The 20,839-nt window shown below is 41.6% G+C and overlaps 1 protein-coding gene and 1 pseudogene across 2 annotated transcripts in view; one reads left to right on the forward strand and one right to left on the reverse strand.

Annotated features, from left to right (window-relative positions):
• SLCO5A1 (solute carrier organic anion transporter family member 5A1) overlaps positions 1-20,839 on the forward strand; it is a 155,690-nt gene that overhangs the window by 16,359 nt on the left and 118,492 nt on the right. The window lies entirely within an intron of this gene.
• On the reverse strand, positions 15,697-19,253 carry LOC129457610 (thioredoxin-related transmembrane protein 1-like; annotated as a pseudogene).

Below are 20,839 nucleotides of genomic sequence, written 5' to 3' on the forward strand. Positions count from 1 at the left end.
TGCTGTGCAGAAGCTTTTTATTTGATGTAATCCCATTTGTCTATTTTTACTTTTGTTGCCTGCACTTTTGGGGTCATATTCAAAACATTATTGCTAAGATCAATGTCATGTAGTTTTTCCTCTATTTTTTTTCTTGTAGTTTGTTACAGTTTCTGGTCTAAATGCTTTATTATTTTGTTTTATCCTCAGAACAACTATACAGTAGCTATCCTATTTCCCACATTTTATAGACGAGGAAATTGAAATTAAATAATATGCTGAAGGTCATCTAAAAAGTGACAAAACCACAATTCAGGTCTTCCTCCAAAGCCGAGGATCTAACCACTGGCATTATGAAGAGGGGAGGGAAAAGTCCATAAACTTCTGGTGTGACTTTGGCTGAGTTTTTTTTTATTTTAACAAAGGGGTAAGGCTAGTGGTTTCTTAGATTCCTGTCGCCTCTTAAGTGTTCTAGTACTTTGGTTCTGTGCTTTGTTCAGTCTGACTTGATGTGGTCTTTTTCTGCAACTTGGGACTCAGGTCTCCAGAGGAGTCCTTCAGCCATTAGAAGCCCATCCCTTGAGCATGTTCTCCACCTCCCGGCAGCTTGAGAGATGTTGTCATAGGACGGCTGTCCCTGGGCAGTCAGGTAGTCCTTTTGCTCCTTTTTCCCGGCAGCTGTGTATTACCTTATGGCAAATTCAGAGTCTACTTCCCCTCTAGGGAGTTATGACTGCTCGTTAAACTGTCACCCTGCAAAAACGCTAATCCTTGTTCCCTAATATAGCTTAGAAAGACAGGGGCAGGTTACCCCTGCTTAAAAATAAAGAGCATATTTATGTAATTAATATTCTTAGCAGAATGAAATTATATAATTTGCAAGTGTCTGAAATGGAATGGTACAGTTCCTGGCATTCTAGCATGTGGGAATTCTTAGCAATAATACTTTAATGAGTCTTGGTTTTGTCAGGTGTTTTCCTAATTTTTTCACTTTAAATTCTTACAAAGGTCATAGAAGTTTTAAGATACTTTTTTTTTTTTAATAAAGAGAACTGAGAAATTTAAGTGAATAAGACTGCATAGAGTAAGTCCCTGATCTTAGACTTTCTGGCTGCAAATCAATTTCTGATCAATGTATAATGATGGACCAACAATCCTCATTTGCAGAATGTCTTTACATTTTTTTTGGGAAAGATATTTGCCAGTATTTTGTCTAGAAATTTGCTTATGTCTCTGGTGTTTTATTTCAGCTGGAAAGGGAATGTGTCCTGATTTGAACTGCATTTTAATGGCTTTCCCTTAGGTGGAGGACAGCAGCAACTTTTAACAAGATGAAAAATCTTCGTAGAGAAATCTGAAAAATTACCTATGAGAAAGACTTACTTAAAGATATACATAAATCTAACAAAATGGTTCCAAAATTCGGTTTTGCTGCTAAGATGTCTCCAGTTATTTTGTTATTGTTAAACTCTCAAAAGAAATTAGTTTGAATTTCTTCACTTAGGATTGGTGGAGGGCAGTGGTAGTGAATGCAAGCCACGAAGAGCGATGGGTAGTGTCACTCCAAATTGCTGGCTTCAGTTTTTTGGTTGTGCAAAGTTCTTCTCTGTACACACTTTGTTTCCTTTTAGGATCTGGAGCCATTGTTGTCAGGGAGAGGTCTGCAGGGCACTCACATGGATTCTGGTGGGGCACTTATTTATTTACTTATATGAGACTCACACTATACTTTGGAAATTATTAATTTAGGACATAAACCTTGCAGATCATCCAGTTTTGTAGAAATGGTAAATTATACGTAGAGGACTAATGTGCAATTTGACACAAACTAGTCCACAATTACTGACATGACTTTGACCAGATCACGTAACCTTTCAGGACCTCAGTTCCTTTTCCTTACAATGTTTGACCCATGTCTTCTCAGATGGTTTCTAATCTAAGCTGTGATTTTTTTGAAAGCTTGCTTAGGGTTAGGAACAATGGGAGAGGCAAGTTGCTATACCGTATATACTGTATTTCTGAAACTAACGTTAAGAAGTAGCTCCCGATCCCCAAGGGCTTTAAAATCTAGTTTGAGGGTTTCTTTAACACCATTTATTCTGGATGATTTAAGGTGATCTGTGAGCTTCGTGACCTCCAGCAAGTCACTCGACGTTTCTGGGTTTCAGTTTTCGCATTTGTAAATTGATAGAATCGAATGAGAGGGGCTGCAAAGGGTCTTCTCAAAACTATACTCTGGTTTCTTCTAAACCTACTGTGGCCTAGATCCAGATGCTAGCATACTCGAAGTAGTTGATTGTTAAGAGAGTGGCCCCTGGGGTCCAGCTGCCTGGGTTTGAATCCTCACTTTGTCCTGGCCAGTGGTGCAAACTGGGGCAGCTTCTGTGGCCTCTCTGTGCCCAGTCTTCCCTCTGTTAATGCAGGGATCATGTTGGCCAGTGCCCAGGATGCACTTAAAACACAGCCTGGCCTGGCACATGGTTAAACACTAAAAAATGTGGGCTGTCATTACTTTTAAAATTTAATTCTGTTCAGGAAGAGAGTCGTGTTAGCTTTCATTTTAGCGGGCAGGGTACAGCTCTTCTTGTGGCTTTTCTGAATGGATTGCCTGCTTCACACGATAAGCTTGCTCAGCGCGCCCGTGTTGACGGCTCTTGCTTGGGTGCTGTGTATTTGGTTGACTCTGAGTCAAGAAGCACAAGAAATGTGGGCTTCGTTACACCAGAGTGTTCTTGGCTGGGCTGAGCCTCTCCATTAGGCATCCACCCCTTTCCCCATAGCGATGAATGGAATCTCTGCTTCCTTGTGTCTGGAGAGTCTGTTGAGAGCTCCCCTACGAAGCAAAGAGTGACACGGGAGAGAGAAGACGAAGCTTTCAGGTTATAATAGCTTCCTCATGAGATGCTCTTGCTATGGGCTTCTGGTACTTACGACAGGCGCTGTTGGTTATAATCAAGTTTAATTGCTGAGGAGCGTAGGGAGGTAGCCTCAAACACATAAGCTCCCGGGCTATCTTTGTGCTTTCTCTATCCGGTTCTGGACTTTAAAATCTCTGATTATGTCTCCAAGCAGCAAGCTCTGGTTGTGTATGGGAGTGACTCCAGAGCCCTCTGTGGTTCCTGGAGTGGGTCTGGAACTTTCATGCATAGTCTGCCTGCTGAGACGTTGGCTCATGCAGTTTATTAGAAGTGGGAAGGTGGGATGGATTGAATAAGGATCAGAGAGCCAATGCCCCGGAAATGCAGATATGGGCCTTTTTGCCTAACTTCTCTCATAGAGGCACAGAGTCTGTGTTCATGGGCGTGCATGCAAATGTCTGTGTGTACTGTGTTTGGGGATGTAGACAGAAACAAAAAACCAGCAGAAGACATGGCCACGAAGCATTTTCAGGGGTTGTTTCATAGTGTCTTCCAGAAATGTGACCCAATCTTGCTGCAGCCGAGCAGGAAATTTTAGATTTCTTTTAATTCTTGCTTATCCAAGGTCAAATTATAGTTTGTAAATTATTATTAAAGTCTCTTGTCCTTCCTTCTCTAACTGTAGTGAGTTTATTGTCTATTGGTGCTCCATTCAGAGTTTGTATGGGCAAAGAAAGGAAATTAAGACCTCATTAATTGATTTTTCTACTTAATTACTTTTATAAAATATTTTGCCTGAAAAGTTGAAAGTGATGTCTGAAATAAAGTTTGGATTCCTGAAATTGGTCAACGTCACTCACGCCACGATATCACATACTTGCTGAGTGGTCAGTGTTTGTCAGAATGTGGCTTTCTTCTGTCTTTGCTGAGGGAGCTGGAACAGCACTCCTCCAGCTTCCTTTCTGTCCACTTTTAGGCCTCAGGCTATGATAGCAGCTTTAAAGTAGCTAAGAAGACCTCTGTAGGTTCCGCTTCTTACCCTCACTCCTCCACCATCTTGCTTCGCTCTGCTGCTTATGCCCACTGCCTGGGACCTGGCTTCCTTCTCCCAGCCCAATAGTGCACTATGTCCTTGGGTCTTAACTGCGGCTTTTGCAGGATGTTGTGCTTTGATCTCCATTGGCTCTACCCTCCACCATGGCCAGTTCCACTAAATGCAGTGCCTCCTCAAGCTCTCAGAACCCCCACCTGGGCGTGGGGCACTGGAACCTTTTTGTCCTGGCATGGAAATCAGATATTTAAGCCATGCACTGGTGCTTTGCTGTACACAGCTATAATTCTCAGTGGGGGTTATCTTGCCTCTGTAGCTGGAGAACTCACTGGGTTAGGCATAGTCCAATGTTAGTGAGACTTGTGATCATGACCATGAGTTATGTGTGAGTCATTCAACATTGTTGTGCTCCATATTCCCCTGCTCTTGTCTTGTCTTGTCAGCTTGCAAATGATGCTACCGATCTCCAGGAGGCAGGTAATAGAGCAATGCTCACCCATCCTAGCAAAGAACAAAACACAAACAAAGCAAAAAAAGTACTCCTTCCTTTTCCCCTCCTCCCAAAACACACACACACACCACACTCCTTAGATCGGTAGCTGTATCTCCATACATGAAAGATAGCATAATAATAATAATAATAAATAATAATAATAAAAAGTTGGCATAATAATGATGATATGGTAATTATAATAATCATCTTGTAAGTAGCCTTGGGGAGTCAGGGTGCTTAAATGTTCCTACCAAGCTGCTTTTAAATGACTCAAAGGATTCTAAATCTTTTCAAATTTTCTTTTGGAAAATTTGACTATATTCTAATGACTTGCTTGTCCTTTTATCTTTTTAAAATTTAGGTGCCGTACAAAACATTCACACATTTTGTTGGCAATTGTATTTAAGTTTAAAAAGAAATATTTGTTTTCCTCTTCGGTGTTGATATCTTTTCAGATACTTAAAAGATAAATTGTCACTCTATCTGAGTTATTAGGCTAAAAATGCATGTTGATTATTGTGCATTTTTATTAATCTGTTGATTTCAGATTATGCTGGTTCAATTTTGAAACTTTAAGCTTGTCTTGCTTTAAGAAAAACTGATACATAAAAATGAAAACTTAAAATACATAATTTTGGGGGGAGGAAAGGTAAACTTTTTACATTGTAACAAAATCTTTTGCTTTATTATGAATTCCGTTATTTATTTATTTATTTATTTATTTTGAGACAGAGTTGCTCTCTTGTCCAGGCTGGAGTGCAATGGAGCTATCTCAGCTTACTGCAACCTCTTCCTCCCAGGTTCAAACGATTCTCCTGCCTCAGCCTCCCGAGTAGCTGGGATTATGGGCACCCACCACCATGCCTGGCTAATTTTGTATTTTTAGTAGAGACAGGGTTTCATCATGTTGGTCAGCTGGTCTCAAACTCCTGACCTTAGGTGATCCACCTGCCTTGTCCTCCCAAAATGCTGGGATTACAGGCGTGAACCGCCATGCCTGGGTCCTTTAGTTATGATTATCAAAATTTAGATTTGGTATGTAGCTTTCAGGAGCATATTTATCCATTAAAATCTCACACATCATGGCGATTCTTTAAAGACTTAAAGACAGAAATACCATTTGACCTGGCAATCTCATTACTGGGTATAAACTCAAAAGAATATGAATTGTTCTATTATAAAGACAAATGCACTTGTACGTTCATTGCAGCACTATTCACAATAGCAAAGATGTGGAATCAACTGAAATGTCCATCAATGATAGACTGGATAAAGAAAATGTGGTACATATACACCATGGAATACTATGCAGCCATAAAAAAGAACAAAATCATGTCCTTTGCAAGAACATGGATGGAGCTGAAGGCCATTATCCTTAGCAAACTAACATAGGAATAGAAAACCAATTAGCACATATTCTCACTTATAAGTGGGAGCTAAACAATGAGAACACATGGACATAGAGAGTAACCACACACTGGGGCCTTTTGGAGGGTGAAGGGTGGGAGGAGGGAGAAGATCAGGAAAAACAACCAATGGATACTAGGCTTAATACCTGGGTGATGAAATAATCTGTACAACAAACCTCCATGACACAAGTTTACCTGTGTAACAAACCTGCACATGTACTCCTGAACCTAAAATAAAAGTAAAAAAAAAAAAAAAAAGCTTTCATTACAAAAAAAAACCAAAAACCTCACACATCTATTCAGAATAGCCAAGATATGGAAACAACCGAAGTGTTCATCAATGGATGCATGGATTTTAAAATGTAGGACAGTGTATAAATACACAGTGAAATGCTATGCAGCCTTAAAAACCAGGAAATTCTGGGCTGGGCATGGTGGCTCAAGCCTGTAATCCCAGCACTTTGGGAGGCCGAGGCAGGCGGATCACCAGGTCAGGAAATTGAGACCATCCTGGCTAACATGATGAAACCCCGTCTCTACTAAAAATACAAAAAATTAGCTGGGAGTGGTGGTGAGCACCTGTAGTCCCAGCTACTCAGGAGGCTGAGGCAGGAGAATGGCGTGAACCTGGGAGGCGGAGCTTGCAGAGAGCCGAGATCGCGCCACTGCTCCAGCCTGGGCGGCAGAGCGACACTGTCTCAAAAAAACAAAACAAACAAACAAACAAAAAACAGGAAATTCTGTCGTTTGTGACAACACGGATGAACCTAGAGGACATTATATTAAGTGAAATAAGCCAGGTAAAGAGAAACAAATACTACATAAGCTCACTTATATATGGAATCTAAAAAAGTCAAACTCATAGCAGTAGAGAGTAGAGTGTGGTTTCAGAGGCCGCGTGGGCCAGGAGTGGACGGGGAAAAGGGAGGTGCTGGTTAACTGGTACAAAACTTCAATTAAACAGGAGAAATAAGTTTTCATGTCTGATTGCACAGCTCGATGACTGTAGTTAATAACAATGTATTGTATATCTCAAAATAACAAAAAGAAACGATTTTAAATGTCTTACCACAAAGAAATGATAAATATTTGAGGCAATAGGTATGCGAATTATCCTGACTTAATCATTCCACCAATGTGTACAACCATCGAAACATCGCATTGTACCCATACATGTATACAATTATTATGTCAATTAAAAATAAAATAAAATGTAAAAAACCCCCTCACACATGTATATTCTAATTCCAGATGTTTATTTCTCACTGATCACAGATGTGGCCAGTAAATGGTTCTCTCTGTGTCTTGAGTTTCCGTTGCCCTGTAGTACAGTTCGAAATCGGGTAACTTGATGCCTCCAGCTTTATTCTTTTTGCTTAGGATTGCCGTGGCTAATCGAGCTCTTTTTTGGTTCCATATGAATTTTAAAGTGGTTTTTTCTGGTTCTGTGAAGAATGTCATTGGTAGTTTGATAGGAATAGCATTGAATCTGTAAATTGCTTAGGCAGTATTAGCCAAGATTTTCTAATCAACTTCTGTTTTCCCACTCTACATCATGTTTATTGTTTCTTTGTTAAATGTATAGAACGTGTTCAAGGTTTGTCCAGAAGCTCCTGGGGTCTTATGCTTCTGAGTTGCACAATTGTCTGCCATGCAAATAAATATAAGACCTTGAGACATAGGCACCAGCTCTTCAGCGAGTTTGATATTAATAAACTGGAGCCAAGGTTTGATATTCTGTAAAGGGAGGTGGGTGAGATAGTGGGAAGGGAGTGGAGGTGGATCTGGAAGCCTGAGCCTGGATGTTAGGCTTGCTCCTGCATGTGCTCCTCTGCGGTCTTGAGCTGCTCAACTGTTCTGGTTCATCTTGTTAATGTAGGCATAATAACTTCTACTCCACCTATGTTATACACGTGGAGATAAGATGTAACAAGATCAATGGCTACAGTGTACTTTCATTCACCAAAGATGATATGCACATGCTCTGTGTTAAATGCTTCCTAGCAGGAAGCAGGACTGCCTTGGTGGAACTTAGACTCTTATGTGAAGACAAACAATAAACAAGTAAACAATAGGAATTACAAATCAAGGCAAGTGCTATAAATCAAGGAAACTATATATTGCATTTGGGGAGGGGTGCTTAAATAGGAAGATCATTAAGAGGAATCGATGTGTAAGCCAAGGCTTAAAGGATGCTTGAGAACTGTGATGTTCTCAATGTGTAATGTTAGTTCACGATTCTGATATCAAAAACCCTAGAGTGGATGTTTACACATGTATGAACATCATAATCATCTGAGGCACATCCTTCAAACTGCAGATTCATGGACCTTCCTCTGGCGGGGGTTGGGGGAGTCTAATTCAGTAGGACTGTGGTCAGGCTCTAGAATCTAGAATCTGCATTTTTTAAAAGCATCCAGATGATCCTGTTGATCTGTTAAGTTTGGAAACTATTGTCTTGAAGAAATCCTAGTGAGAAACAAGAGTTTCCTTTCAAAGGAAAGACTATGGCTTAGTCTTCCTTAATTATGCTTCTCATCTGCCATGCTTTGCTTCTTACGCCAACCTCCACGATTTGGAAACTTCTGTGATCTAGGACCCTGAGCCTCCCCAGCGCTGCTGTGGGACTTGTTCCCTTTTTCCCAGCAGGTGTATGATATGAAGAGAAACTTCTGGATGCTGTTAAGTGGGAGAAGGGGGCTGTATTTCTAGTGCATATATTGGAATTCTGGTGTATACCATTGTATGTTGAGTTGACTGCTGTGGCCTAGTTTGGCAATCTAAGTCTTTTTGTAATTTTATACCTGCAGGAAAAATGTTTGGAATTCCATAAAAGTAGGCATGAAGAATTCTCACACCATAATTCATTGTATCTTTGCCCTCTGCCTAGTTTTAATATAACTTTAATATGCTTTGTGTACATATTTAATATATTTAATGTAATTGAGTGGTTTCAAATTGAGTGGTTTCTTGAGTGGAACTAGAAATAGCTCTTGGGATCATAGGTTCTACCGAAGCCCATTTCAGTCTTGGGGAAAAGGTACCGAAGCTGCTTCCTCTCTTCTCTCTCCCTCCTGGGGGATTTCAGGGGAGCCAGTAGCAATTTATTTGAGAACATTAGAGTAGCCATTGGGATTTACCTGTGAGAGTTTTTGGTTTGTTTTAGAAATCCTCCTTTGCTCCAAGCTATGTTTTAAAAAGGTTGGTTGCTAGTAGTCCACTAGGCTAGTGGCTGGCAGGGTGTGGCTAGTGTCAAACAATCTTTTGGAACACAGCCTGTCACCTTCTGCTTCAATGGAGAATGGCCTGAATAGTGATTCTTAGTTATCTCGGATGTGCACTCCATCGCTTTTTATGCTCAATCATTGCTGCCTATAGGACCACCCCAACCTGAATGATGACTGTCAGTCATTCTCTGATAAGAGGAAGGAGTTAACACCTGGTTTGTGAACATATTTATCTTAATAAAGCACAGGGAGTTGTTAGAGCTCACCCTCTTCTTTCATCCGGGAGAATCCAGAAGTGTCAAGGTTTCTCTGGCAGGAGCCCAGCCTGCAGGTTGGGTGAGAAACTCATGAATAGGACTCTGACATGTGTGTTCACCTCTCCCTTGGAATGTCTCACTTTTATTTCAGCACAATTCCCATGTTCACCTCTGAGGTGTAAGGTGGAGTGGGTAGCCTCCTGTTTGGTGTGCTAATAACCAAAAGAGATTACCAATCACCTTCCCTTTGTTTTCCTTGGCATGCTGAAAAAGGCATACACAAATACTAATAAGAGCATCAGAGAAATAAATAAACTCAGAAAATACAAGAAGCAGCTGGGCATGGTGGCTCATGCATGTAACTTCAGCACTTTGGGAGGCCAAGGTGGGTGGATCACCTGAGGTCAGGAGTTTGAGAACAGCCTGGGCAACTTGGTGAAACCCCGCCTCTACTAAAAATATAAAAATTAGCCAGGGGTGTGGTGGCCTGTGCCTGTAATCCAAGCTACTTGGGAGGCTGAGGCAGGAGAATTGCTTGAACCCGGGAGGGGGAGGTTGCAGTGAGCCGAGATTGTGCCACTGCACTCCAGCCTGGGTGACAGAGTGAGTGAGACTCCTTCTCAAAACAAAAACAAAAGCAAAAACAACAAAAAAGAAAATACAAAAAGCTTAGAACTTGGGTAATTTTTAGGTATAGATTTTAGATTTTAGCAAAAATGTCTTGCTTCTAGGACTGATTTTATCTTATGCCCTTTCTTGAGAATTCTAATGTCTAGTCTCAGAGGACAGTGAAAAACTCACATATATCTAGTCAGACTTAACTTTTGCACGGTCTCTCGCTTGCTCCCACAAGGAAGGCAACTCTTTCCTAACCTTCTTTTCCTATAGTTAGAATTCTTATTTTTCAAGATTTTTTCCTGGCTGATGTTTCAGATTTCTTCCTCTCCTTTCCCTCTCCCCAGTGGAGAAGTGAGGAAGGGAGTGTGGAACTCAAACTTTATTTTATTTTTTTTAGAGACAGAGTCTTGCTCTGTCACCCAGGCTGGAGTGCTGTGGCATGATCATAGCTCACTGCAGCCTCAAACTCTGGGGCTCAAGCGACCCTCTGGCTTCAGTGTAATTTTTCAATTTTGTGGAGACAGAATCTTGCTATGTTGCCCAGGTGGTCTTGAACTCCTGGCCTCAGCAGTTTTTCCACTGTGGCCTCCCAAAGTGTTGAGATTACAGGTGTGAGGCACCACACCCAGCCATACACTTTAGTGAGTTTCAGAATCACCTAAAGGGCTTGTTCAAACCCAGATTGCTGGGCTCCACCCCTAAGAAGGTAGATGGGAGCTGAGAATTTGCATCTCTAAAAAGGTCCAGTGATGCTATGCTAATATCCCTGGCTTGGTAACAAGGCTCCGTGTTCTTTTTTTTTTTTTTTTTTTGAGGCAGAGTGCAGTGGCGTGATCTCAGCTCACAAGCGATTCTCTTGCTTAGCCTCTCGAGTAGCTGGGATTACAGGAACCCGGCATTATGCAGGGCTAATTTTTTTTTTGAGAGAGAGTCTCAGTCTGTTACCCAGGCTAGATGGTAGTGGCGCGGTCTTGGCTCATGGCAACCTCTGCCTCCCAGGTTCAAGTGATTCTCCTGCCTCAGCCTCCTGAGTAGTTGGGATTACAAGCGTACACCACCATGCCCAGATAATTTTTTGTATTTTTAGTAGATATGGGGTTTCACCATGTTGGCCAGGCTGGTCTTGAACTCTCGACCTCAGATGATCCACCCACCTTGGCCTTCAAAGTGCTGGGATTATAGGCGTGAGCTACTGCACCTGGCCAATTTTTTGTATTTTTAGTAGAGATGGGATTTCACCATGTCTCCCACGCTGGTCTGAGATTACAGGTTTGAGCCACTGCACCCAGCCAATAATACTGTATGTTCTATAGAACATGATGTTCACAGGCTTCATTCATTGGTTCACTAATTCGTTCATTCAACAAATATTTACTCATTCCTGCCGTTCTCAGACAGTGCTGTGGGTGCTGGAGGTTATGCTGATGCACAAGATGAAGTTCTTGCCTCTGGGAGCCTCTATGCTGGGGCAAGAGGCAGACATAGATCATGTAATATTTGTCTGGGATAAGGGCTCTGAAGAAAATGCAAACAAAGCAGGTCTGTTTGTAGGAGAGTGGTGGCTAGGGAGGGTCTCTTCGAGGAGATGAGGCCTCCAGGCAGGGGAGCGGCAGGGGTAAAGGCCTGAGGTAGGAAGACGTTTGGTGTGTTGGAGCCTCAGCAGGAAGAGGCTGGTCTTACTGGGAGTTGAGGGAGGGAGAGTGGTCAGAGTGGGCGGCACAATGTTGGTAAGAGTCATACACACAAATATTCCTGTGACCAGATACATTCAGGAAATGTTCGTTTCAACAACATTATAATTTTTTTTTTTTTTTTTTTTTGAGACGTCGTCTCGCTCTGTCACCCAGGCTGGAGTGCAGTGGCGCGATCTCGGCTCACTGCAAGCTCCGCCTCCCGGGTTCACGCCATTCTCCTGCCTCAGCCTCTCCGAGTAGCTGGGACTACAGGCGCCCGCCACCACGCCCGGCTAATTTTTTTGTATTTTTAGTAGAGACAGGGTTTCACCGTGGTCTCGATCTCCTGACCTCATGATCCGCCCGCCTCGGCCTCCCAAAGTGCTGGGATTACAAGCGTGAGCCACCGCGCCCGGCCTTTTTTTTTTTTTTTTTTTTAGGGTTTTTTTTGAAATAGGGTCTTGCTCCGTTGCTCAGGCTACAGAGCAAGCTTAGGTGCAATCCCAGCTCACTGCAGCCTTGACTTCGGGGTTCAAGTGATCCTCCCACCTCCGCCTTCCGAGTAGCTGGGACTGCAGGCATGTGCCACCACGCCTGGCTAATTCAGTTCATTATTTTTGTAGAGATGAGGTCTCACTATGTTGCCCAGACTGGTCTTACACTCCTGGACTCAAGCGATCCTCCCACCTCGGCCTCTCAAAGTGCTGGGATTACAGGTGTGAGCCACTGCGCCCAGCCGACATTAAACGTTTTTCTTTATTGAAGAATTTTCCTAAGCCTTTTATTGTGCTGATCCCCATATTAATCTCCAGGAGAAGGATAAGGTATTTTTTTCTCAAATTTACGTGACCGTGAAAATTTTACTCCCGCAGTCACCTCGTAGACTGATGTTCTTTGAAACGCATTTGGGAAATCTCAATCTAGCAAGTCCTACTCTCTCATTCTCTAACTGGGAAAACTGAGGAGCAGAGAAATCAAATAGCCTGTTCCAAGTAATAAAGCTTGAGGCGACATGAGATGGTGGAAGGAACACAGGGTTTGCAGGTGGAAGATGAGGTTTGAGACGTTGCTCTTGCGTTTTGTGAATGTGGGACCTGGCCTCCGTTGCCTGAACTCGGTGGGTCTTATTTTCCTCAGCCAAAATGAGCGATTGCACTGTTTGATTCCTGAGGATCCTGGTGTCACTCTGGGTGAGTGACTACTGATTTTTTTTGACCAGGGAGCCTTGTGTCAGCTAAGCCAAAGGAAAAGCACTGGGAGATGTACATAAATACATTTATCAAATACCACCATCTAGGTTATTTTTGCTTTCAAATGAATATACTTCCCAGGCAAGTAATTAAAATAAAATCTGTCAGAGAATGTAAAACTCTAAATCATAAAATGTTCGTTAAAAAAAAGAAGCAACAGAGAAAGACTAAGATCTATGGTAATGTACTTTGCTGTAAAATGTTTTAGCATTGATTTCCATTTTTATGAAATTCATAGTTGATTTGAATACAAACAGTAAATCTCACCACAGGTGAAATCTGTCTTTTTCTTGTTTGCTTTCTGAGGAATTGTTGAGGAAAAAATTAGGAAAAAAAAAGACTCCTGGATTTTAGTTTTTTACTAGCTGTAAGAGTTACTTTGAGTTGATGTTTCTTTATCTATAGGAGGGATCCAAATATTCCTTAAGGTCTTTACAGCTCTACTAATTTAAGATATCTATATTTGACAATTTTTTCCTTGAAGGGATGTTAGCAATAGAATCTTGGTCAAGGTGTGGCTGGGACCTGAGGGTTCTGAGGACTTAGAATGTGAGCTGTGTACAGGTAAGGTAAAGTCATGGTAAATAATTATGTTAAAGAGAAGATGCCAGTTGGGAGCTCTTTGGTGAGATTTTCCTAAGGAATTCTGCTGTTCCTATAGAGCAGCAAAGTTTGGGGATTGTTTAAAGAAAGAATGAAGGTGTATAAGTTCCATTATTATCTGTTCACCAGTTTGGGTTCTCCTCATTCTGGGCCCAGGGTAGGAATGTACTTTCTGGCCCCCTTGGGGTTGGATGGGGCCATGTGACAAATTGTGGCCAAACAGTCCCATGTAGTTCTGCAAGGGATATATCCAGGCCAGAATACTTAACTGCCAGGGGAACACCCTTTTCCTCTGTCACAGGGGTGGCAACATTCTGGTGCCATCAGCCTGGGTTCTGGAATCAGAAGTCATGGATCAGATATGCCAGATGACTCTTGAATGGATTATGAATTGTGACCAAGGAATAAACCTTTCTGATTATAAATGCTAAGATAGTTAAGCCTGCTTGTTACTGCAGCGTAATGTAGCCTATGCTGACTACTGGATTCAATAAGTTGAGAAATCCCAATGAATCAAAGGGAGAGCAGCTATCTGGTAAATAATTATGTTAAAGAAACGAGGCCAGTTGGTAGCCCTTTGGTGAGATTTTCCTAAGGAATTCTGCTGTTCATATACAGTAGCAAAGTTTAGAGATTTGGCTAAAGAATGAATGAATGAATGTGTTCCATTGTTATCTGTTCAAACTGGGATAAGCTATAAAGCACATCATGCAAGAGGCAGTATGCTAGTTTGGGCAGGCCTCTCCTCCTCCTGGGAGGTCAAGGCTGCAGTGATTTGTGATGGTGCTACTGCATTCCAGGATGAGTGACAGAGCAAGACCTTGCCTCAAAAAAAAAAAAAAAAAAAAAAAAAAAAAAAAAAAAAAAATAAAATAAAGTCAAGCATCTGTGAATTTTCAAAATGTAAAATACCAAGGTTTTTCCAAATCAGATAAATCAGGAATGTTCACCTTTACATCCAAAAAAGAAAAATGACAAAAAATTCAAGTAGAAGTTCAGCAGAATAATGTAAAATCTGAAATAGGTGACCAAAATTTCAAATTATCAACAGATAGTTCAATTTGATGGATCTTTCAGTAAACTTTAGTTTGAAACAACGACGAAAAATACCATTTACCAAAACATGAAAAATATTTTCAGGAAATTATTATCTAATTTGAAAAATAAAAAATGGAATCCATAGCAAATAAGAAAAATACAAAAAAGGAAATCAAGCTTTGATATAGTTTGGCTGTGTCCCCACCCAAATTTCATCTTAAATTGTAGTTCCCATAATCCCCACATGTTGTGGGAGAGACCCAGTGGGAGGTAATTGATCATTGGTTATCCTCATGCTGTTCTTGTGATAGTGAGTTCTCACAAGATCTGATGGTTTTATAAGGGGCTTTTCCCCCTTTTGCTCAGTACCTCTCTTTGCTGTTCCCATGTGAAGAAGGAGGTTTTTGTTTCCCCTTATGCCATGATTGTAAGTTTCTTGAGACCTTCCCTGCCATGCTGAACTGTGAGTTAATTAAACCTTTTTCCTTTATAAATTACTCAGTCTCAGGTAAGTCCTTATAACAGTGGGAGAATGGACTAATACAACCTTTATAGGAATCAAGAGAATATTATGGACAAATAAAAACTTCTTAAATCAATAGCATATCCTGCATTACTGTGTGTAGAAAACTGTAATTAATATAAGGTAGTTTTTGTTAGTTGCATAATCTAAAAGTATGAAAAAAATTTGATTATATCTCTAAAAAGACCACAGAGTTGTCATTGAAATACACATTACTTGAGACAATGGGCAAAGTTCCCATTTGTGGGATATTTCTTTTTATTTGTGGGAAATATCTTCTTCTTTTCATACAGTGAAACAAAGAAAAGTTGTACCAGGTGAGAAATCTTTTTCTCTAAAGTAAGCTTCTTAAATACCTCCAATAATGTAATACTTGTAAAATATAAATTTTAAAAACTCAGACTTGAAACAGGTTATTATTAAACAAACGCACACAAATCTTATTGCTTGGCACCAGATTTTTCAAAAGTTAAAGAACTATTTAAACCACCAAACTGTGCTTAAATCATATTTCAAACTTTTATACTTAGTGCTTTTATGTTCTGAATGTAGACTCTCAATCTAATGACAGTTTAGTCTGAGCCCTGCAATATATATACAAGCAAGTAATATTTCACTTCAAACCAAAAGAAATTATTAATCTTCTATTTTTGTCAAAATCATAATATTAAGATAACTATAAAAGTTAGGATTTATCCATGGCCAATGTATGGCATTCTATGGAAAGCCTTTGTTTATTCCTTCTTTACTTTCAGCTTCCTCTTTGAAACTTCTTCATCCACCTCATGTTCCTCCTCCACATTGTTCAAAGGTTGAGAAGATTCTGGTAATAATTTTTTGGACTGGTGCTATGGCTTGGATCTGTGTCCCTGCCCAAATCTCATGTCAAATTGTAATCCCCAGTGTTGGAGGTGGAGCTTGGTGGGAGGTGATTAAATCACGGGGGTGGTCACTCATGAATGGTTTAACACCATCCACTCTGTGGTGTTCTTGTGATAGTGAGTGGGTGAGTTATCATGAGATCTGGTTATTTAAAAGTGTGTAGGACCTCTTCCCTCTCTCTCTTCCTACCGTGTTGGCCATGTGAACTGCCAGCTTCCCCTTTGCTTTTCACTGTAATTGTAACTTTCCTGAGGCCTCATCAGAAGCCAAGCAGAAGCCGTCATGCTTCCTCTACAGCCTGTAGAACCATGAGCCAATTAAGGCTCTTTTCTTTATAAATTACCCAGTCTCAGGTATTTCTTCAGAGCAGTGCAAGAAAGGACAAATACAAAAAATTGGTACTGAGGAGTGGGGCATTGCCATACAGATACCTGAAAACGTGGAAGTAACTTTAGAGCTGGGTAATAGGTAGAGTTTGAAAGAGTATGGAGGGCTCAGAAGAAGACAGGAAAATGATAGAAAGTTTGGAACTTCCTAGAGACTTGTTAAATGGTTGTGACCAAAATGCTGATAGTGATATGTACAATAAAGTCAAGGCTGATGAGGTCTCAGATGGAGATAAGGAACTTATTAGAAACTAGAGTAAAGGTCACTTTTGCTATGCATTAGCAAAGAGTCTGGCTGCATTGTGCCTGTGCTCTAGGAATCTGTGGAATTTTGAACTTGAGAGAGATGATTTAGGGTATCTAGTGGAAGTCATTTCTAATCAGCAGTGTTCAACATATGGCCTGGCTGCTTCTAACATTTTATGCTCATATGTGTGAGCAAAGAAATGACCTGAAACTTGAATATATATATATACACACACATACACACACACACACACACACACACACATATATATACATATATAATATATATACATGTATGTGTGTGTGTGTGTGTATATATAAAATGTTTGAGACAGAATCTTGCTTTGTTCCCCAGGTTGGAGTGCAGTGGCATGATCATGGCTCACTGTAGACCTCTGCCTCCCAGGCTCAGGTGATCCTCCCACCACAGCCTCCTAAGTAGATGGGTTTATAGGCATATGCCACCACACATGGCTAATTTTCTTGTATTTTTAGTAGAGGCAGGGTCTTGCTGTGTTGCTCAGGCTGGTCTTGAACTCCTGGTCTCAGGTGATCCTCTTGCCTCAGCCTACCAAAATGCTGTGATTACAGGTGTGAGCCACTGTACCTGGCCCTGGAATTTATATTTAAAAGGAAGCAGAACACAAAAGTTTGGTAAATTTGCAGCCTGGCCATGCGGTAGAAAAAAAGAAAACTCTCATTTTCTGGGGAGGAATTCAGTCAGGATGGATAAATTTGCATAGTTAAAAGTAAGACAAATACTAATAGATAAGACAATGGGAGAAAGGCCTTGAAGGCACTTCAGAGACCTTCATGACAGCTCCTCCCATCACAGGCCCAGAGGCCTAGAAGGGAAGAGTGATTTCATGGGCCAGACCCAGGGCGCCCCCACCCTGCGCAATCTTGGGACACTGCTTTCCACATCCCAGCTGCTCCAACTTCAGCCATGCCTCAAAGGGTCCCAGGTACAGTTTGGGCTGATGCTTCAGAGGGTGTAAGCTGTAAGCCTTGGAGGCTTCCATGCAGTGTTAACCCTGTTGGTGCACAGAGCACAAGAGCTGAGGCTTGGGAGCCTCCACCTAGATTTCAGAGGATGTATGGTAAAGCCTGAATGTCCAGGTAGAAGCCTGCTGCAGGGTCGGAGCCCTCATGGAGGCCATTTACTAGGGCAGTGCAGAGGAGACGTGGGGTTGGAGCCCCCAGACAAAGTCCCCATTGGGGCACTGCCTAGTGGAGCTGTGAGAAGAGGGCCACCATCCTCCAGACCCCAGAATAGTTGATCCACTGTCATCTTGCACCCTCAGCCTGGAAAACCCACAGGCACTCAATGCCATACCATGAGAGCAGCTTTGGGGACTGAACCCTTTAAAGTCACAGGGCAGAGCTGCTCAAGGCCTTGGGAGCCCACCTCTTGCATCGCAGTGCCTTGGATGTGGGACATGGAGTCAAAGGAGATTCTTTTTGAGCTTGTGTTTTAATGACTGCCCTGCTGGATTTCAGACTTGTTGGACTTGTAAGGGGTCTGTAGCCCCTTTTACTGAATTTATCTCTTTTGAAATGGGAGTATTTACCCAATTCCTATACCCTATTGTGTCTTGGAAGTAACTAACTTGTTTTTGATTTTACAGGTTCATAGGCTGAAGGGATTTGCCTTGTCTTAGATGAGACTTTGGGCTTTGGACTTTTGAGTTAATGCTGTAATAAGTTAAGGCTTTGAGGGGACTGTTGGAAAGGGATAATTGTATTTTGCAATGTGAGAAGGATGTGAGATTTGGGAAGGGCCAGAGGTGGAGTGATGTGGCTTGGATCTGTGTCCTAACCCAAATCCCATGTCGAATTGTAATCCCCAATGTTGGAGGTGGGGCCTGGTGGGAAGTAATTGGATCACAGGGGTTGTCCCTCATGAATGGTTTGGCACCATCCCCTCAGTGCTGTTCTCATGATAGTGAGTGAGTGAGTTATTGTGAGATTTGGTTGTTTAAAAGTGTGTAGCACCTCTTCCCTCTCTCTCTTCCTCCTGCTCTGGCTATGTGAAGAACCAGCTTCTCCTTTGCCTTACAATGGTAAGTTTCTTGAGGCCTCCCCCAAAGCTAAGCAGAAGCTGTCATGCTTCCTGTAGAGCCTGCAGAACGATGAGCCACTTAAACCTCTTCTCAATTACCCAGTCTCAGCTATTTCTTTAGAGCAGTGCAAGAATGAACTAATATAACAAGTATGGCTGCAGTCTGTGCCTTTTTGAAGGACAAAGGCAATCTGCCACAAATATCATAAAGAGTCCTAACAACAGCCCTGAAAGCAGAATTGCTAAAGCAAAAACTATATACGATTTCCAAACCGGTAATCTAAGGTCTTCAATAAAATAGTTATGACAAATCTTGATCCACATAGAGAGCTGAAAGAGTGCTGACCTACTGCTCATTAGAAAAGAACCTGAACCAAACCATGATGGAATTGGTTCAATACTCTTCCACTTTTCATTGTTTATAAAGTTTCTGAAGTCCTTCTTAGTCCTTGGACCCTGATGGTGTCTAAATTCACCATCTTTACAATGATAAATAGTAGGAGAGCAGTTATGATGAACTGTCTACTCAGTCCTGGCTGCCCTGTGACATCTACTTTTGCTACATTAACCTCAAGAACTTCTCCCCATTCAGCAAAACTTTCCCATTCTGGTGGAAGCTTTTGACAAGCAGGGTACCACAGGGCACAAAATTCTATCATCCAGTCTCTTTCCAGCAACTGTCTTCAGTTGTCATCCATGAAAATGCATACATCTCTCTGCCACCTGTTCTGTTTCTTTCCATGCCCTCTAAAGCAATAGCACCAGGACTGCCAGGGAAACTATGACTCCCAGAGGGCGCCATATCTGCTGCTTGCCCACTTCACAACAAGTGAGGCAGCCTCGGCAGACTTGATCTCTCTGGGCCCTGGTTTCTCCATCTGCATAAAGGGATGGTAATATTATCTAGCTCATAGAGTTGTTGCAAAGAATAACTGTTAAGATATGTCAAGACCTTAGACTAATGCTTCGAATGTAATAGGCAGTCAATAACTCTTAGCCATTCTTCTCTCTCCCCTACTCCCTTTCCCTCTCATTTTTTAAAATTTTATTTATTTATTTATTTATTTATTTAGAGACAGAGTCTCACTCTGTCACCCAGGCTGGAGTGTAGCAGGGCGATCTCAGCTCACTGCAACCTCTGCCTCCTGGGTTCAAGTGATTCTCATGCTTCAGCCCCCTGAGTAGCTGGGATTACGGGTGTGAGCCACCACACCTGGCTAATTTTTGTATTTTTAGTAGAGAGGGGTTTTGCCATATTGGCCAGGCTGGTCTCAAACTCCTGACCTCAAGAGGATAGGCCAATGCTGATCTGTCTGCCTCAGCCTTCCAAAGTGTTGAGATAACAGGCATGAGCCACCACGTCGGCTCTATTATTATTATTTTTATTGACATAGGAAAAAAAAAGACTCAAAGGATAAACATGTGTGAAAGTAGCCATCTCTGGGTAGTAGGGTTCTGAATGACTTTTATTTCTTTGGATTTTTTTTGATACCAAATTTGTGTGCACTGAACTTAAGTTACTTTATAGTAAGAAAAGAAAATTATTTAAAAACAGTATGTTGGCTGGGCACAATGGCTCGTGCCAGTAATCCCAGCACTTTGGGAGGCCAAGGCAGGTGGATCACTTGAGGTCAGGAGTGTGAGACCAGCCTGGCCAGTATGGTGAAACCCCGTTTCTACTAAAAACACACAAAAAGTGGCTGGGTGTGGTGGTGCGCGCCTGTAGTCCCAGATACTTGGGAGGCTGAGGCAGGAAAATCGCTTGAACCCAGGAGGCAGAGGCTGCAGTGAGCCGAGATCATGCCACTGCACTCCATCCAGCCTGGGCAGAGAGCGAGATTCCGTCTCAAAACAAAAAACAAAAAACAAAAACAAACAAACAACAACAACAAAAACAAACAAAAACCTAAAAAAAAACCCCAAACAGTATATTTACGATGATTTTTTTTCCAAAGAATGTATACCACTCACTACATTAAGTCCTATGATTAGTGCTTTTACCTCAGTTTTATGACCTATTTCCATTAGCTTTCATCTACTTTGAAACATCTTGCATCTTGACTTTAATTTCATTAATGATTTTTTTTCTCTTGGCCAGCTATTCTTGAGACCAGCGAATCTCCTGGTCTCTAATAACTTATCAAGTCTTATGAATCTTTTCTCCTAAACCTCTCACACTACTGTCCACTGTCCCAGCCTACTTCTGATCCTTACCACTTCATGTCTGGACTATCGAGTTTTCTTATCCATCAGCTTCCTTTCAATTCTTACATAGTAAAGCCAG

This window comes from Symphalangus syndactylus, chromosome 11 (genome assembly GCF_028878055.3).
Source record: "Symphalangus syndactylus isolate Jambi chromosome 11, NHGRI_mSymSyn1-v2.1_pri, whole genome shotgun sequence".
In the NCBI taxonomy this organism is placed as follows: domain Eukaryota; kingdom Metazoa; phylum Chordata; class Mammalia; order Primates; family Hylobatidae; genus Symphalangus; species Symphalangus syndactylus.